The sequence below is a fragment of the Myotis davidii genome, unplaced genomic scaffold (assembly GCF_000327345.1).
Source record: "Myotis davidii unplaced genomic scaffold, ASM32734v1 scaffold323, whole genome shotgun sequence".
Classification (NCBI taxonomy): Eukaryota; Metazoa; Chordata; class Mammalia; order Chiroptera; family Vespertilionidae; genus Myotis; species Myotis davidii.
The window spans coordinates 1823664-1841543 of record NW_006295491.1 but is presented as its reverse complement, the minus strand read 5'-3'; the positions used below and the strand labels follow the sequence as shown (position 1 = coordinate 1841543).

Here is a 17880-nt window from a genome sequence, read left to right as displayed (position 1 = left end):
TGATAGCATACAAGTACATGATGAATTGTCGATACTTGATAAGTTGCAGTTGCTCAGTAAGCTACACTAGTACTTGTTATTCAAATCTTTATGCAGTGATCCTTGTTCTAATAAGTTGTTTATTTTATTTCTATTTCACCCTAAATTCATGAAAGAAATGTCAAATAACTTGTTATATAACTGTAAATAATATAAAAAATATTAAAAATTAATTTTAAACAAATTTCTTTACACATTAGTTATTCTTTCACAATGCAGTCATTTTGACTGCTTTTGGGCAATATAGGTATATACTAAATTTCAGTCTTTCTAGTGTTAAACACAGTCTGTTCTCATTATTTACAGTAACTGTGTTCTATAAAATTGCCACAAACACTGAACCATAGCTCATAGGAGAAACACAGGGTTAAGTTTCTGAAAGCCTCTGGTCATGACATTTTTGCCAACCAATCAATACATAATGAGGGTTTCTATTTAAAGACATGCTATTTAAAAATATTATTTCTTATTTGGTAACACTGACCTCCCGGTCAACAGCATTATAGCTCATGCCTGAACAAAGCTTATCCAACCCAGGTATGTCCTGCATAAGGCACAACACAACACTAGGCAGCACCTCATCACCGCATGAGAACCATTTTAAACACCAATAAAAGCACGAAAAACTTTTAGCGAAAAACGTTTCACTAAATAGACTTGGAAAGGAAACAATTATAGTATGAGAGCTGAAATAAGAAGGCAGAGTGTCACCTTGTTCGATCTCACTTGGGAACATGAGTGCCAGGTGACAAATATTTTCATCCTCTGTGCATGGGCATGTCCATAAATGACTGTGAAAGGATATAAGTATTTACTTGGTGTTATAAATACATTTTAGTCAGGCCAGTGTGGCTCAGTGGTTGAGTGTCGACCTCAGAATCAGGAGTTCATGGTTCAATTCCCACTCAGGGCATATGCCCGAGCTGCGGGCACAATCCCCAGTGTGATCCCCAATGATTCTCTCTCATCATTTATATTTCTATATCTCTCCCTCTCCCTTCCTCTCTGAAATCCATTTTTAAAAGCCATATTTTTAAAAAAATACATTTTAGTGAGTAGGTGAATTCACAAATACAGAATCTGCAAATAATTAGGATGGACTGTACCTACTTAATCTAACTCCTCTAGACAGAGCACTGCATGCAATGCAAGATTCACACAGTATTCTGACATCAATGAAAAAGCCACAGCATTAACTATTGTTATGATTCTGGTAATATAAAAGAGGAGAAATGATTAGAGAAAGCTCCAATATAGATATTCATCACCAAATTTTTCAAAAAAATGAAATAAATAAAGTTGTACTTTATAAAGTAATCACTGGATTACTTTTCCTTTTGTAAGAGGAGGAACAGTGTTCTTGTGGCAGCATCTTTCACTGTAGTGTAACGTCCAGAGAGGTCCTCACCTAAGGGTGCCTACAGGGGGAGACACAGTCAGCTGCACACCAAGATGAAGTAACATAATGATTTTACTCTCAAAACTTAAAAATTAAGGTTATTTAGGTAAAACAGAACTACTTCGTGACTTTTCCCAAGTCCTAGAAAATACAGGGTAACTTTTAGTCCTCGTACCTGTTGACTCAGTGATACTTCAGACCTAATTTCAGTGCTTTTATTTTTTTAACCAGTTTCTCACAAACTTTTCAACTAGTTTCTTATGAACCTTGCTTTCAAAAGCCCTTTGATTATCTAAAATCATTTGAACTGCTCATGTCAGAAAGCTTAAAAGAATCAAAGCGGGAGTAGTACACATTAAGCAAACAGCTCTGAAAGCCTGTCTCAGAGTGAACTAGAGTTAGGAGCCTCAAAACAAGAGTCCAAGACGAAGACTAACCTTGAAACCATAACAGACACTGAGGAATACTGGTTACCCCAAGCATGTCAAACTCGTGGACAGCGGGCCACATGCCTTTGGTGTGCAGCCCACTGGCCACGAGTTTGACATGCTTGAGGTACTCTAATAAAGTAAGTTGTGACTTAAGCAAATTGCCAGAGCCTCCAAATAACTGTGCGATATTAATATTTTCAGAAGTTACAAGGCAGGCAAGCTCCATTACGTTTGAGCTAAATAATCATTTAAAAAACTTAAAACAAAGGTGGCAAGAAAAGAAACTACAGTGTACTAATCACCAGAAGGAAATTCAGAGCTTCGAATCACGTTCCGTAAGGAGTTTAGGATATTCACTAAATTCTAATAGGGCTTCCCTAACCACCAGTCATCCTCTTCTGGCCACACGAATCACTCACTCTGACTTCATATTGTAACTCTCTATACTCCAAATTAACAATTTATTTGTTAATTACTATGGCCAAACTGATTAGTACTAAGTATCTGTAATACACGATAAAGTAAGATCACTCTGCTAATGCAAAATCCAAAGAAAGCCTCCTCCTCTCATTCAGAATAAAAGTATTTTGCCCTAGCCGGTTTGGCTCAGTGGATAGAGCATCAGCCCAAGGACTGAAGGGCCCCGGGTTTGATTCAGGTTAAGGGCATATACCTTGGTTGCAGGCTTAATCCCCAGCCCTGCTGGGGGCATGTGCAGGAGGCAACCAATTGATGTGTCTCTCTCTCAGTGAGGTTTCTTTCTCTCTGTCTCTCCCACTCCCTTCCACTCTCTAAAAATCGGCAGGGGAAAAAAATATCTTCGAGTGAGGATTAACAACAACAATAAAAAAGGGTGGGTTTTTTTTATGGTTGTCTGTTACGTCTTATATAACCTACACATATCCCACCATTCTGAGCTCATATTCTACTATTCTCTTTTTCACTTTGCTCCACTCTTTCTGTCCTTGCTCTTTCTTAAAGAGGAAAATATGCTGCTACCTCAGAGCTTTTGCATTGGCTATCACTTCTGCCAAATGTTCTCCCCCATATATCTGCATGGTTCTTTCCATTACTTCCTTCAGACGATGTTCAAATATTTCCTAATCAATGATGCTTTCCCTAATCATCCTATTTAAAATAATTCCCGTGCATCACATTCCCTTTCCTCCTTGCCTTCTCCACAGCACCATACAAAAGCACTGGAAGAGTGCCTGCTACGTAAGTGACTACCCATTTATTCATGTATTATCTGCCTCTTCCCACTAGAATTTAAGTTCCATAAAGAAAGAGACTTTCCTTTCCACCACTGTTATCTTAAGCACCTACAAAAATGCTTGCCTCAGCAGGTCCTCATAGCATTTGTTTAGTGAGTAAATAATTATTAAATCTTTTTAAAGCCAGTGATGTGCTGAACATTCTTTCTCTACCAAAGAAGGACTTTAAAGCAAGCCACAAATATAATATCAATTGCTTTAAACACATTTTTAAAAGTTGGAGTCTGCACTAAACAAGTCACTTGTAGTACTTTGAAACTGATAAGGTATAAATATATATTAACATTTATTTATAAACTAGAGGCCTGATGCACAAAATTCGTGCAAGAGTAGGCCACCTTCCTTTCTCCAGCTGCCGGCACCGGCCTCCCTCTGGCACCCGGGACCCGGGCTTCCCTCGCAGTCCTGGCTTCGTCAGGAAGGACGACTAGTCTAATTAGCATATTATGCTTTTATTATTATAGATTATTATAGATTATCTTCTAAGTCATTAAAATCATTATGTCTGTCAAATTTCTTGTTATTTTCAGCACATGCCATAAAAAACAAATATGTGATTTAAAAGATTAATGCTTTTTTGAGTGATTCTAGATTCAAAGCTCCTATGCTTCAGATAACTGGGAAGTAATATATGTAATTAAAGTGGCAATCTTCCAGAGACTGCAAAAGTGGCTGATCAAAAGTGGCTTAACAAAATCAACACAAAATGATTATGGAGAATATTATCATATAAAGAGCAAGTATTCAAGTTTTATAATTTTGAACTGAAAATTTTAAATCCACGTCTCATCAATCATATAAATATATCTTTACTAAAAAGGACACAAAACACTATTTCTCAATCCGCATGGCAGTATCTATTTGTTACTTATAATACATATATTTGTATTGACCAAATTTAATTCTTCATTCCCACTCACCTCCACTAACTGCAATCAGGGTTTACTCTATTATAACTAAATTATAAACTGTTTGCTAAACCCCAATGGATCTTCTACCATTTTAAAACAAGCACTCTCTCTCCTTTACAACTCTTGTCCCATAGTTTCCCTAGATATCATCCTTTTCATGGTATCATCCCTCAGGCAGCACTGTTGCTCTCCACTGCCAGTCCTTCCTTTGCAGTTTCTTTGAAACCTAGGGTTTCAACTATCACATAGAAGCTAATGACAACCAATTCTATTATCTCCAGCCAAACCCCCGTACTGGGCCTATTAGGTTTACCAGGATGTCTGACAGTCAACCTAAATTATTTTAAAGCCCAAATCCTGTTTACACTCATAGACTCTCACCTTCCCCCCACCCCCACTTCCTGCACATCAAATCTTGTGTGGACATCTGTTTCTCTGGGGACTGAATCGACTCAGAATGCATCCCTGTACTCTGGTGTCAAAAACTCTTGAGACGAAATAAAAAAGTTCTGGAAGATGCTTCAAAATGACTAACTTCATTAAGCAAAGGTCACTTCACTCCAGAATGTTTAAAGAACATTTCCTACTACATAAAGAGATCCAGTGGCTTAGCAGAGAAAAGTTCTCAACAGGGTATTTGAGCTGAAAGGGGTCCTTTTAAGACAGTAGGTGGCTAGATTTTTGTTGAGTGCTGTGAAGATGGAGAATGGCTGCAGAAACTAGCCAATGTAGCACTTACTCTTCAGTCCCTGTAAAGTATGAGGAAAATGTTTTTTACTTCAAGGGACAAGATTCTTGGATTTTTTTAAAATTAAGTTTTGGAAAACATCATGTTACAAAAAGAAATCTTGGAAAATGTCCTCTGCTGCTTGGGCCCGAGTGTAGAAGGATATCAGCAAGTCTCAAGTCTTGTGGAAACCACCTGGATAAGTTGCAGAAAAAAACTGAACAGATTATCCTTCCCTTTCAACACAAGTGTATCACTGGTGAACTCCTATTGAATCTTCTGATTGTGAGAATTTGACTTGAGAAAAAAGGAAGAAAAGCTGTGGTCTTACACATTCAAGATGAGTTTTACTGATCTGTCCCAGACAAGTTCTGAATTTCTGTGAAGAAAAGAATAACCTGCTGTTCATAGGAAAACAATGGACATTATGCTGAAATTTTTAACGCCTCACACATTTGAACATCTGTTTCTTATTCACTGAACATCATGAGCAAGCTAAGAAATGGTCTCATTTAAGTAGAAAAGTAAATTTGTATGTGCTCACTTATCTCATGTTTGACCCTGAATTGGTATTTGTGAAGCAAAGAACAAGCACAGCAGGTAAATATAACTTTTACATTAAAGAGGTAAATTTGCACTAAAGAGGAAAATACATTTTTATTTTTAGATTCAAAAATATTTTGTGTAAATATGAGCCTATAAAAGAAGTAATCTAATTGCTAGGCCTACATTTGAGCCTGATCATATCATTGAGTAAGAAAATGTTTTTCTTTTACTTTAATTTTATTTTTAAATTACAGTTAACATTCAATTTATTTTATATTAGTTTCAGGAGTACAGCTTAGAGGTTAGACAATTATATAATTTATGACGTGATCAGCTGACAATTCTAGTACCTACCTGGTACCATACATACACTACCAATACATTTTTATATTATAAACAACATTAATTAAAATTCATTTACAATCTTTAATTTAAATCTGTTGAGGCTACATTAAGAAAAATTAAGTCGCCGAAACCGGTTTGGCTCAGTGGACAGAGCGTCGGCCTGCGGACTGAAAGGTCCCAGGTTTGATTCCGGTCAGGGGCATGTACCTGGGTTGCGGGCACATCCCCAGTAGGAGATGTGCAGGAGGCAGCTGATCGATGTCTCTCTCTCATCGATGTTTCTAACTCTCTATCTCTCTCCCTTCCTCTCTGTAAAAAAATCAATAAAATATATTAAAAAAAAAAAAGAAAAATTAAGTCTCGTTTTGGCTTAAGCTAGTTATGCAAACTTTTTACATTTTTTATGAGTTTGTAAAGTTTATGAAAATATTAAAAAGATTAATTTCAAGGAAAGTAAGTTAAGATTAATTACCAGGGGACTGTATTTTCCCCTAAGAAAAGTTAGCTAAAATGTCATTTTTAGTTTTAAATATTGGGGATGGACGGGAATTACTCTTGCATTTACTGTATCTCATTTGGATCTCATACAGTAGAAATAGGTGGTAAGGTCTATTTGGAAAAGGTAAAAAAGATGAAGTAGTAAAGTAAGAACGGAAGAACTGGTGTTTCCTCTACTTGCTCTACTAACTTATATTACAGCTGACATCCTTTGTGTGAAGAGGAACCACACAAAAAAGGAGGTTAATGAATCTGCCATCAGAAACAGATCCACAGAAAAAGAGCATTCTCTACTCAAAAGAGCACTGACAATTATCAATGAATTATATCTACAACTTAGTGATTGAGTTAAGGTACCATGAGCTGTAGATACAATTTTTATGTAGGGGTTCTCAAGATAACTATTTTAAGTGTTTGCCCAGTGCAAAAAAAACTGAGAGAGGCTGAAAGTAAACATTAGCGATGGGATAATTGAAAATATGTTTACCTAACAAAAAGCAATGAGAGTAACACAGCATCACTTCTGTGATATTTCTGCAAATGATGCATAACCTGAATCCATGAATGAGGAAACATCAGACAACCCCAAATTAAGGTTCCGAACTCAAAATGACCAGCCTATAATCTTCAAAAGTGGTAAAGGAATGAAAGCAAAGATCAAGAAACTGTTCCAGATACATGACAACTAAATGCAACCCACAATTTGTTCTATAAGATATTGTCTGAACAACTGGTGAAACTCAAATGGGGCCTGAGGATAGATAATGCTAACATCCTGATTTTAATGGTTCTATTGTGATTGTGCAGGAGACTGTCCTTGTTTACAAGAAATGCATATTCAAGTATTTGGAGAATATAGTGCGTCATGATGGCAACTTATCAAATTATTCTGGCACAATATAATTTCTTATACTGTACTTGGAACTTTTCTGAAAGTTAAAAAAGGGGGGAGGGAGAGAACAGGGAGTCATTCTCCTTCCCATCAAACTACCTTTGCCTTGTTCCCACACTTCTGCCACTCACTCATTTCATCACTATGTCCTCCTAAGTGTACCTCTTAAGTAGCTCTACAACCAATTCCACTTCTCCAGTACTATTCAATAAGCAGAAACCATAGGTCTCTTGCCCAAACTATTTGAATAGCATCCCTAGTATTCTCCCTATTTCTGTCTCCCACCGTTCTCATCTGTTCTCTAAACTGCTGCTAGAACATGAAATATCAACAGCTCAGTGGCAGTTTCTAAACTCTTTTTACATGCTGAACCATTTGTTCAACGAAGGCAAAACATCATACAGGTAAAAAGAGACCATATAAGGGAGGTAGGTACAGGGGAGAACACCGTGTGCAGGGAGAACTGGCAACCCCTAAGTGATGCTGCAGAACTTTTGAAAACTACTATTTTACAGGATAAAGCCTAAACTCCTAAACACAGCACACAAGATATTCCTAATCTGCTCTCTCTATCCTTCAATACATACTGGTTTGTCTAAATCTGCACATTACCCAACAACATTGATCTACTTGTATTCTACCAATATGCTATATGTTCTCATATGTCTAAACCTTTGCAAATGATGTTTTTTTTCCTCTTTGACATATTTCTTTTTTTTTTTTTATCCTCACTCCAGGGTATTTTTTCCATTGATTTTTAGAGAGTGGGAGGAAGGGAAGAAGGGGGTAGAGAGAGAAAAACATCGATGTGAGACATATGAGTTGCACATACCCAGACCCAGGCAGGGGATTGGACCTGCAACCGAGGTACATTTCCTTGTCAGGGAATCCAACCCCAGATCCTTATGGTGGGGAGGCAATGCTCTAACCACTGAGCGAAACTAGTCAGGGCTGACATATTTCTTTGTTAACCCTATCTGGCAATGTAAGTCACCTTCCCTCACTCTTCTACTCCTCTGTGTCACAGAACTTACTGAAATTGGCAGGTATAGGTCTTGAATACAAGGACTTCCCTCTTCTACTTACAAAAAGGGTAGAAAATACCAGATATGATCACATCAGAGAGCCAGGATAAAAATTCAGAATACTGATTTTTCCACTTCAACAGGCAAGGTGGCAGTTTTCCAGAGTCCACAACTCCTGATATTGAGGAGTCAGCCCTGTGAAATATTCCAGAGCAGGTAGAACTTTGAATGAAGAATATGATAGGGCTACATAAACAACTGTACTAGAAGGAACAATATCTGTATCTACTATGTTAATAAGGAGCCGATAACTACAGGATCAAAGAAAACAGAATCTGCTAAATCTCAGGAATAACTTAGAATCTTTAAGGAAAGCCTGAACACAATGAGCAAGTACTGACTCAAATCCTGGTAGCTTTGGCCTATACTCTGCCTCACTATCACTTCACAAGAATTTTTTAACTTTAGAAAAGGCACTACTGTAATATAGAAAGTTACTGTCTGTAGAACACAAGTGAGTCTTTTTTAATAGGGTTCCCATCTTCTTAATAAGCATAATTTTTGCAAGGCAGCATTGTAGAGCACCTGGGAGAAAACTGTCTTCTTGCTATTTGCTTTTTAAATTTAAAAATCCTATTCTCATTTGCTACTGCTTGATGCTCCCTTGCCTGGGTTCCTGGGAGGTTTCCGTTGGTATGGATGCTGTTAGAATTCAGTAACTCCTTCCAGATTTCCTTTCTTCCTCTCTGAGGCAAAACAATTACCTCATTTAGCTGAATATGCCAAAGAATCAATATTCACAGACAGACTTCCATCTTCCTCTTCAAATTCTTGGCAAGAAGGTTGGGTGGACATATTGGGGGAAGACACTGCCTGACTGTGTGGTTTCAGAAAATGTATAAAATGAAAAAGAGAAATATTTAAACTCTACTATGTTCCAGGCACTGGGGATACAATGTTGACCAAAGACATGGCTCTGCACCCTAAAACTCATGAAAAAAACATCTTCATATACATAAGTATAGTAGAAACCAGGTAAAATAAATTTCATTCTAGCTTGACTCCATTACCACCCACCAATATCACCCCATCACCACAACCAAGAAAATCCCCAAAACAAAACATCTAAAACATAATTCTAATACCAAGAAACATTTATAGTCCACTTAAAATGATTGCTTTCTTTCTTTTTCTTTCTTCCTTTCTTTCTTAGTAAAGTCTGAGAGTTATTATGTTTTTTAATGGTATGAAATATCATGATTTTTCTTACAAAGATGTTCTCTATATACGTAGAAATAAAGCAACACTGTCATAATGATTAAATCAGTAAACTAGACCTCTTATGTGATGATCTTTCATTTTTCAGACAGGACATTTTTAAAATTTTTCAGGTTATAGAACAGTATTTCTAGACAAACCTAACAAGGCAGTAGTTGTAAAACACTCTGAAACTTCTAAACACCCTCAATTTCAGTACAAACAATGCTGTGTTGTACCCTCAATCTAACACTAAGAGGAAGCATTGTGGGTTGGTCACAACTTGAATTCCTTATCACAATAAGGACTGCTTAGGGATCTTACCACTAACCTCAGCCATTCAAATAACCGGGAAGACCACAATGATGCCCACTGCTCTCCAGAACCCCTGGAGTTCAGATTTGTTAGAAGAAATATTTCCTAGATCTTCAAGATTCTGGATAGGAATCCTTCATTCTGAAGTTATTCCTCTCATCCAGATAAAACAGAGTTAATTCAAAATTAATAATAATAATTAATGGAAGACTATAAAAGTATGCCTTCTACTACAGGAATTCAGAAACCAGATTTGAGATACAGAAACCAAAATGTTAGCGGAATCTTATAGGTTAAGAAGTCTGTTTCACATTCAGATGAGTAAAAATGCTTCCACTGCATTCATATAATAGCAAACATTTACAGAGTGCCCACTAGAGACCAACACGATGTCAGTTACAGCATATTCATTTAATGAGATCTTATTCCCATTTTACAAAACAAGAACTATGCTTGGATTAATGTTACTTGCCCAAGATTTATAGTTAGCAAGATTTAGTAACATGTTTGAAATACAGATATGCCTGAGCCAAGGTTTGTTAAGTTCATTCCACTAGGCCAGTGGTCGGCAAACTCATTAGTCAACAGAGCCAAATTACAACAGTACACGATTGAAATTTCTTTTGAGAGCCAAATTTTTTAAACTTAAACTGTATAGGTAGGTACATTGTTATTAACTTAATTAGGGTACTCCTAAGTTGGCTTTTGCTAAAAACATCCTCAATCTGATTGAGGTACATTCACTGAGTTCGACCCCTTCCAACTCTCCCATCCACACTGGTCTTGTATACTTGTTTCAGATAGACGAGTGTGGATGAAGAGTTGGAAGGGGTCGACCTCAGGGAAGGTACCTCAAAACAATGTACCTGCCCCACACTGCGTATCCCACGGCCCACCTGTGTCAAGTCTCCCATCACCGAACCGACCGACCAACCGACACCCCCCACTTCTTCTAAAGCCACTTCTTCAAAACAGACTCGCCCAGGCCGAAAACCGACTTCTGCGCATGGGCCACGAAGTTTCAATAGCACTGTACGTGCGCACTCGCACATGGTATTTTGTGGAAGAGCCACACTCGGGTGGCCAAAGAGCCTCATGTGGCTCGCAAGCCGCGGTTTGCCGACCACTGCACTAGGCCAACCTGTCTTCCAATATGGCACAATAAGGATCTTACAGCAGCAAGACAAAGACACAAGTGACAGTAACATGATACCACTGCAACTATCGTTTTTCGTATAAACAAACAAAAAAAAAGGCCCTTCTTAAGAGACCTCTTTCCTTTCTCAGATACCTAAACCTTGCCTTTCTTCCAGTAAGGGCCACCACAGACAATGGGTCTAGGCTAGGCCCTTGGAGGGAGCTCTAGGTCTGGGGAGGGAGCTTTCAGGCTCCCGCTAGCAAAGAAGAATATATGAGATTTGCCCTAGGTCCCCTTCAGGGCTAAAGGGCTTCAGTAAATTGTACCAACACCATACATCCAAAAACTCAAGCACATACTCTAAAACTGCTTTTGCTTACTAGTTACAAAGTGCTCTTAAAACTGTATCTGAATCTGTAAAAGTAGCTCTGTACTTACCTATGATTACAAGTATTTTGATAGTTTCAATTGATAACTGATTGTAAACAAAAAAAATGAAATGGAATGCTATAGACTCTAACCCAAAGAAGCTATCCAACTTTATCGTCTTGCGTCTCAACCCAACTGCAAAATATTACCTATTTATTGAATCTTACTTTATACCAGGCCTTGCTGTTTTACATATGAAACTTGATTTCACTTTCAAAGCAAACTGATGATGTAAATTCCATTTCATAGATGAGGAAATGAGGCTCAGAAACTGTGCTATATTGCCTCTCAAGCACTACCCATCTTTACATAGCAGTTGTCCCTCTGAACCTCTATGTTCCTGTGTCGTACTTCCAGCGCAGCAGAAATCCCACAGTACTGTGGTCTAAGACAAACCATTCCTGGCTCCAGCAAAGCTACTGGTTTTATATCCAAGGTAATAGGAAAACTATCACTAAAGAACATTAATAAATACATCATTTCAGCACAATATCAAAGTCAAACTGAAAGTCAAACAGCTGAAAAAAATTAAGACCATAAAACCCAATGGCTGTGCTGGCCAGTGTGACTTAGCTGGTTGAGGGTCATCCCATTCACCAAAGGGCTGCTGGTTCAATTCCCTTCCCTTCCCAGTCAGGGCACATGCCAGGGTCTTGGGCTCAATCCCCAGGGGATCCCATTGAGGGTGTGCAGGAGGCAGCTGATTGATGTTGCACTCTCACATCAATGTTCGTGCTCTCTCTCTCTCTCAATCCCTCCCTCCCTCCCTCCCTCTCTCCCTCCCTCCTCTCTCCCTCTTTCTCTCCCTTTCCCTCTCCCTCCCTCTCCCTCTCTAAAAATCAATAAAAATATTTTTTTTAAAAAAAACAAACAATAAAAACAATGGTTAAGAGCCCAGGTTCAGTAGTTAGACAACAGCACAAATTCTAATTCTACCACTACCTAGTTATGAACCCTGGGGCAAATTATTCAATGTCTTTAAATGTTACTTCATCTGCAAAAGGGGATTTAAAATGCTACCTGTATCTATCTCACAGGATTATTGTGAGGATTAGAGAGATAATCTTTAGGCTCCAGCATTCATGTAGGGTAGCGGTTCTCAACCTGTGGGTTGAGACCCCTTTGGGGGTCGAACGACCCTTTCACAGGGGTCGCCTAAGACCATCGGAAAACACATATATAAGTACATATGTAATTATATATTGTTCTTGTGATTAATCACTATGCTTTAATTATGTTCAATTGTAACAATGAAATTGGGGGTCACCAACAACATGAGGAACTGTATTAAAGGTTCGCATCATTAGGAAGGTTGAGAACCACTGATGTAGGGGCTCTCATTTTAGTTACCTTTTGATGCATGGCCTTCTAATTTACCTCTGTCTCTAGCACTTGAAGCAGCCCTTAAATTAGAAAATTAAGGTCTCTAGATTTTGTCCCCACACCCCCATATCACACAAAAGTTGGTTTTCCCCACTCTTAGCTCCCACAGTCTCTTGTTCTTAGTCACTATGAATTTTTTCTTCTCGTTTCAACAATGGTTAAATAAATCTATCCAACAAGGTAGCAAGCTATTTATATATTTACTAGAGTTCCAGTGCATGGATTCATGCACATTGAAAGGAAACTAATTAGAAGAAACATTTTAGAGGCCGGGGAAGGACCTTGGGAGATTGGCTGGCCGGGGAGGGACCAAGGGAAGTTGGCTCCAGGACCAGGGAGGGACCACAAGAGGGCTCCAGGTCATGTCCAGCCCATCTCGCCCAATCCTGATGGATCGGGGCCAATGAGGAATCGTGGGAGGGCTCCAGGGTGTGTCTAGCCCCGACTTGCTCAGTCCAGATTGGCTGGACCACAGCAAAAAGCTATCTTACTGGTCGGAGAGTCTTCCCCCTGGTGATCAGTGTGTGTTATAGCAACTGGTCAAACAGTCAAACAAATGGTCGGACACTTAGCATTTTATTATTTAGGAGGATTTTTATCTGATATTTTAGTTGTTTCATTTGAGAGGGTTTTTCAGAGTACCTATTTGGTATTCCACCATAATGCTAGGAACCAAAGTCATAGTTAACTCTTTACAGGGAAGGCTTGGATGATTTTACAAAGAACATAATAGTTTAAATGAGTATTAAAGTACTGTTAGGTGGCAAATTGAGGTAGAGTAGGAAAAACACATTACAAAAGCAGCAAATTAAAGAAACAGAGTTAAGATTGAGATGATTGGTTTTGCTGGGTTTAAAATTAATTTTAGGATATAGAATTGCTGGAAATGAGACTGATGATGGACTAGATCAGGCTAAAGACAGATAGGGTCCAACTTTTGAAAATCTTGGTGTGTCATGACAAGGAATCTGAATCTGAGACTGGGAGTCACTACAGGGCTATAAGCAGAGAACTGCCACTGTTATATCAATGCATTAAAAAGATTATTCTGGCAGAAATGAAAACAAGCAAATAGAAGAGACAAGAAAGTACAGCCTTGCTTTTCAAATTAGGGCTTCCACCAGCAATTCTGGCATCACCTGGGAACTTGTTAGAAATACAAAATCCCACTCCACATCTACCTAATCATAATCTGCATTTTTTACAAGAATCCTAGGTGAATCACCTACACAGTCAACTGGTGTAAAACAAAGATCCGCAAAGTCAATGAACATTAGCTTTATTTTAAATTTTAAGAAAAAAAAATCTTAATTATTCTAGAATACATGACATTCATTTCGTGTTCCAGTTGCTTTGTTCACCTAATAACACGCTGACTGTTAACACTGTTAGAATTAATATTTGAGGTTTGGGCGCTACAAGCCTATGAGACGAATTGATTTGTTATTTAGTTGTGACATAAGTTTGAGTCCATTAACATGCTGCTGTCTAAGAGCAGGCCATTTAGTAAGCCCAGGAGACTAATATTCAGAATCAGAATTTGTTCTTCACTCATTGTTGCATATGTGGTAACTCTCTAGGTTAAAAAAGTGGGGTAGGAAAGACCTTCCTATTTTGTAATAGAAGTGAAAAGGTCAAAGTACCTGATGCTTTTAAATAAAAAAACATAATAAAAGATGGAGACAGTTCTTAGCTATAGAACTATTCTGTATTTTGGATGCTTCGTTTAATGTCCTAGCTATGTTCCTGTTTAATGTCAAGTGCATAATATATTTGAGTCATTTTATTTATTAAATTTAATAAATATTGATCATCATCATAGTCCAAGCTTCAGAGAATGCTTTTTTTATTTTTATTTTTGAGTTTAACAAATTTATTGGTATTTTAGTAAAGACATTCACCTCAGAGGTTTCTCTCTCCCATCTTGACCATAGGCTAATATTTCGTTTGAATGCAGGAGAGGGATTTTATTTTAACAGTAAAATAGACAAAAATGAAAAGTTTGCCTACATTAAAGCAGGTTAAATTCATGTATCTTGATATCATTAAATCAAGTAAGTAAGAACTAATAGTTCTATATACATTTCCATTGTTTTACTTGGGACTTACTCTAATAAATGAAAGTGAACAAAGTATTAGGAATATATACAGGCTGCTTCTCGGGAGTTACTACCTTTTAAAAGAGCTGAGCGATTAGTTCCCACCATTAAGACAGTCTGAAGCTGCCTGTAAATTTAACATTGTACAAGTTTTCAAGGAAATCATTATACTGCATTTTTCTTTTATCTATTACTATGCCTTTAAAGATGTGTTTAATCGTCACATTAAAAAATAATTCATATACAAAAATACAAAAACAAAACAAAACCCTACAACAAATAGCTCTAACAAAGTATAGAATATGTGGTCAAAGAAGAATGCTTTTTTAAAAAAATATTTTATTGACTTTTTACAGAGAGGAAGGGAGAGGGACAGAGAGCCAGAAACATCGATGAGAGAGAAGCATCAATCAGCTGCCTGCCTCCTGCACACTCCCTACTGGATATGTGCCCGCAACCAAGGTACATGCCCTTGACTGGAATTGAACCTGGGACCCTTCAGTCTGCAGGCCAACGCTCTATCTACTGAGCCAAACCAGTCAGGGTAAGAATGCTTTTTTTAAAAAAGTGTTTTCTCAAAGAATGTTGCATCAAAGTATTGCAGGGGCTGGGGTGAGTAAGAGGTGATAAATGCTGAAACCAGGTGTAGCTATCCTAGATCAACTGAATCCCAAACTACATTTTTTTAAATAAGCCGCTTTCAAGTACAGTGGGGCCTTGACTTACGAGTGTCCCGACTAATGAGTTTTTGAGATACCAGCTGTCTCTCGGCTGATTTTTTGCATTGAGATGACAGAGTAATTTGAGTTAACGAGCTCGGTCTCAGAACGAATTAAACTCGTAAGTCAAGGCCACACTGTAATTCTGTGCACATGCAAGTTATTCTTACCAAATCCGGGAAACGTTATTGTTCATTTTCTTACCTTTTTATTTGAATATAATAAGCACACCCAGAAAAGTGCCAGCACCTAGATCAAAAATAGAACATTCTGACACTCTAAAACCCCCTCTAATGACTCCTAGAAACTAGTCCTCTATTCTAGCAGTTAGAATATACAGTGGGAAGAGGTCAGTCTCTTCACTAAAACCGGAAAGCCACATCCCAAAAAATGAAACTGGATTCCTACTTTATACCACATACAAAAATCAACTCAAAAGAATTAAAAACTTGAACATAAGCCCTGAAACCATAAAACTCCTAGAAGAAAACTTAGGGGGCAAGCTTTTTTTTTTTTTTAATACATACATTCTTTTATTGATTTCAGAGAGAAAGGGAGAGGGAGAGAGAGATAGTAACATCAACGATGAGAGAGAAACATCGATTGGCTGCCTCCTGCACACCCCACACTGGGGGATCAAGCTTGCAACCCAGGCATGTGCCCTGATCGGAATCGAACCCTGACTTCCTGGTTCATAGGTCAATGCTCAAACACTGAGCCACGCCCACCCGGGGGGGAGGGGGGGGAAGGTGGGTAAGCTCTTTGACATCAGTTTTGGCAATGACTTTTTTTGGATTTGACACCAAAAGTAAAGGCAACAAAAGAAAAAAATAAACAAGTGAGACAGCATCAAACTAAAAAGCTTCTACTCAGCAAAGAAAACCAACAAAATGAAAAGGTAACCTACATAATGGGAGAATATATTTACAATATTGTTGAGTTAATAATATCCAAAATATATAAAGAACTCATATAATTCAAAAGCAGAAAAACAATCCAACTAGAAAGTGGAAAGAGAACTGGATAGACATTTTTCCAAAGGCGACATACAAATGGCAAACAGGTACATGAAAAGGTACACAACATCACTAATCATTAGGAAAATACAAATTAAAGCCACAATGAGAGATCACTGCACACCTGTGAGAATAACTCCCCTAAAGATTCCTCAGCAATGGGTTATTGTCATCTGGATTATTTTCAATAATCATTTTCATTCCAATCACAGTTCATCTTAAAAAAGCAGAAATACACAATTTCAGAAGGTATTTTAAAATATCTGATGCATTTTTAATGGTTCTAAGAAAACTATTCAGTACAATATTCAGACTCATTGCTCCCACCAACTTTGACAAATTCAACAAATTTAGAAATACAACATATAGCTTGAAGCTGGTGAAGTGATTTTTAGACACCTCTTCATTCCACTATTTATTACACAACTAGTGTCCAAAAGAGTAATTCACTTGTGCAGCTGCAGAACAAGCTTCTCTGGATTTCTTCTAAGGTCAAAGAAGCCATTAGAATTCAAACTATAAGGTGTCAGGATGTCACTTTTACTATATAAATACAAGACTTTTATATCTCTTTAAAAACTAAGGTAAGTATGTGTGTGTACATAAATACTAGGCCATATTTGCAAAATAACCTAATTTCAATCAGCAATCTGAAGAATTCTTTGGTGTCTCATTTTAGAATTACAAATTCAATTGTATTTTTCTGAAATTCAAAACTCCTGGTACATTACAGCATACTTACATAGAGTTTCTTTTGAGGCATATGCTCTACTTTTTCCTACCACTTTTAACAAAAGTTCATTAGTCAGGAAATCACAATGAATTACCAACTATGTGCTAGTTGTTGCTGTATTTTTACCTATAATTACAAGGATAAAATAATGACCATCTTAAAAAGTAGAAATTTTACTAAAACACACATATATTAACCAAACAAATTTCATTTATAAATTAACCCTAAAGAAAAATGCACATGATCAGTATAACACAGTAATATAAAAAAAGCAACCTGGTATATTTTTGACCTGGAGAGATGCCATGTGTTTTTGTAAAAATAAAGAATGAATTTACCAATGCCTGAGTATTATCGTTTAGCTAGGAAAATATAGTCTGTTGAAAAAGTAAGAGCAGGCATGAATTAAACTGCTGACACAAACTTAAGTATAGCACCTTTCTCTCAAAAGCAGCACTGGCCTAATTAGAATAAAAACTTACATAAAGAGCTTGCCTAACAATATTTTATCATCATCAATAACTGAATTAAAAAATATGAATAAGTAAAACATATTAATCTATCAAAGGAAGAATACACTTACGTAAATCGGTAAGGAAATCCACATGTATGTGTGCACCCACAAGTATGTGCATATATCTTTACAACTTCATTTCTGAACCTATAGTTAGGTTCAAACTGTGCTTTTGCATTCTCCATATAAA

At 37.4% G+C, this 17880-nt stretch overlaps 1 protein-coding gene across 6 annotated transcripts in view; it reads right to left on the bottom strand.

The window, feature by feature from the left end:
• The window catches only part of FBXW7 (F-box and WD repeat domain containing 7), a 114517-nt gene extending 96637 nt beyond the window's left edge, over window positions 1-17880 (bottom strand). For 2 of the 6 annotated variants that reach the window (XM_015568057.1, XM_015568056.1), the window contains exons 1-2: window positions 17760-17859; window positions 16568-16660 (exon numbers count right to left, since the gene is read on the bottom strand). The gene's annotated coding sequence lies outside the window, so the exon portion shown is untranslated. Of the gene's footprint in view, window positions 1-16567; window positions 16661-17759 lie in introns of all 6 variants that reach the window. The other 4 variants (XM_015568053.1, XM_015568055.1, XM_015568058.1 and 1 more) reach the window with 4 other exon arrangements.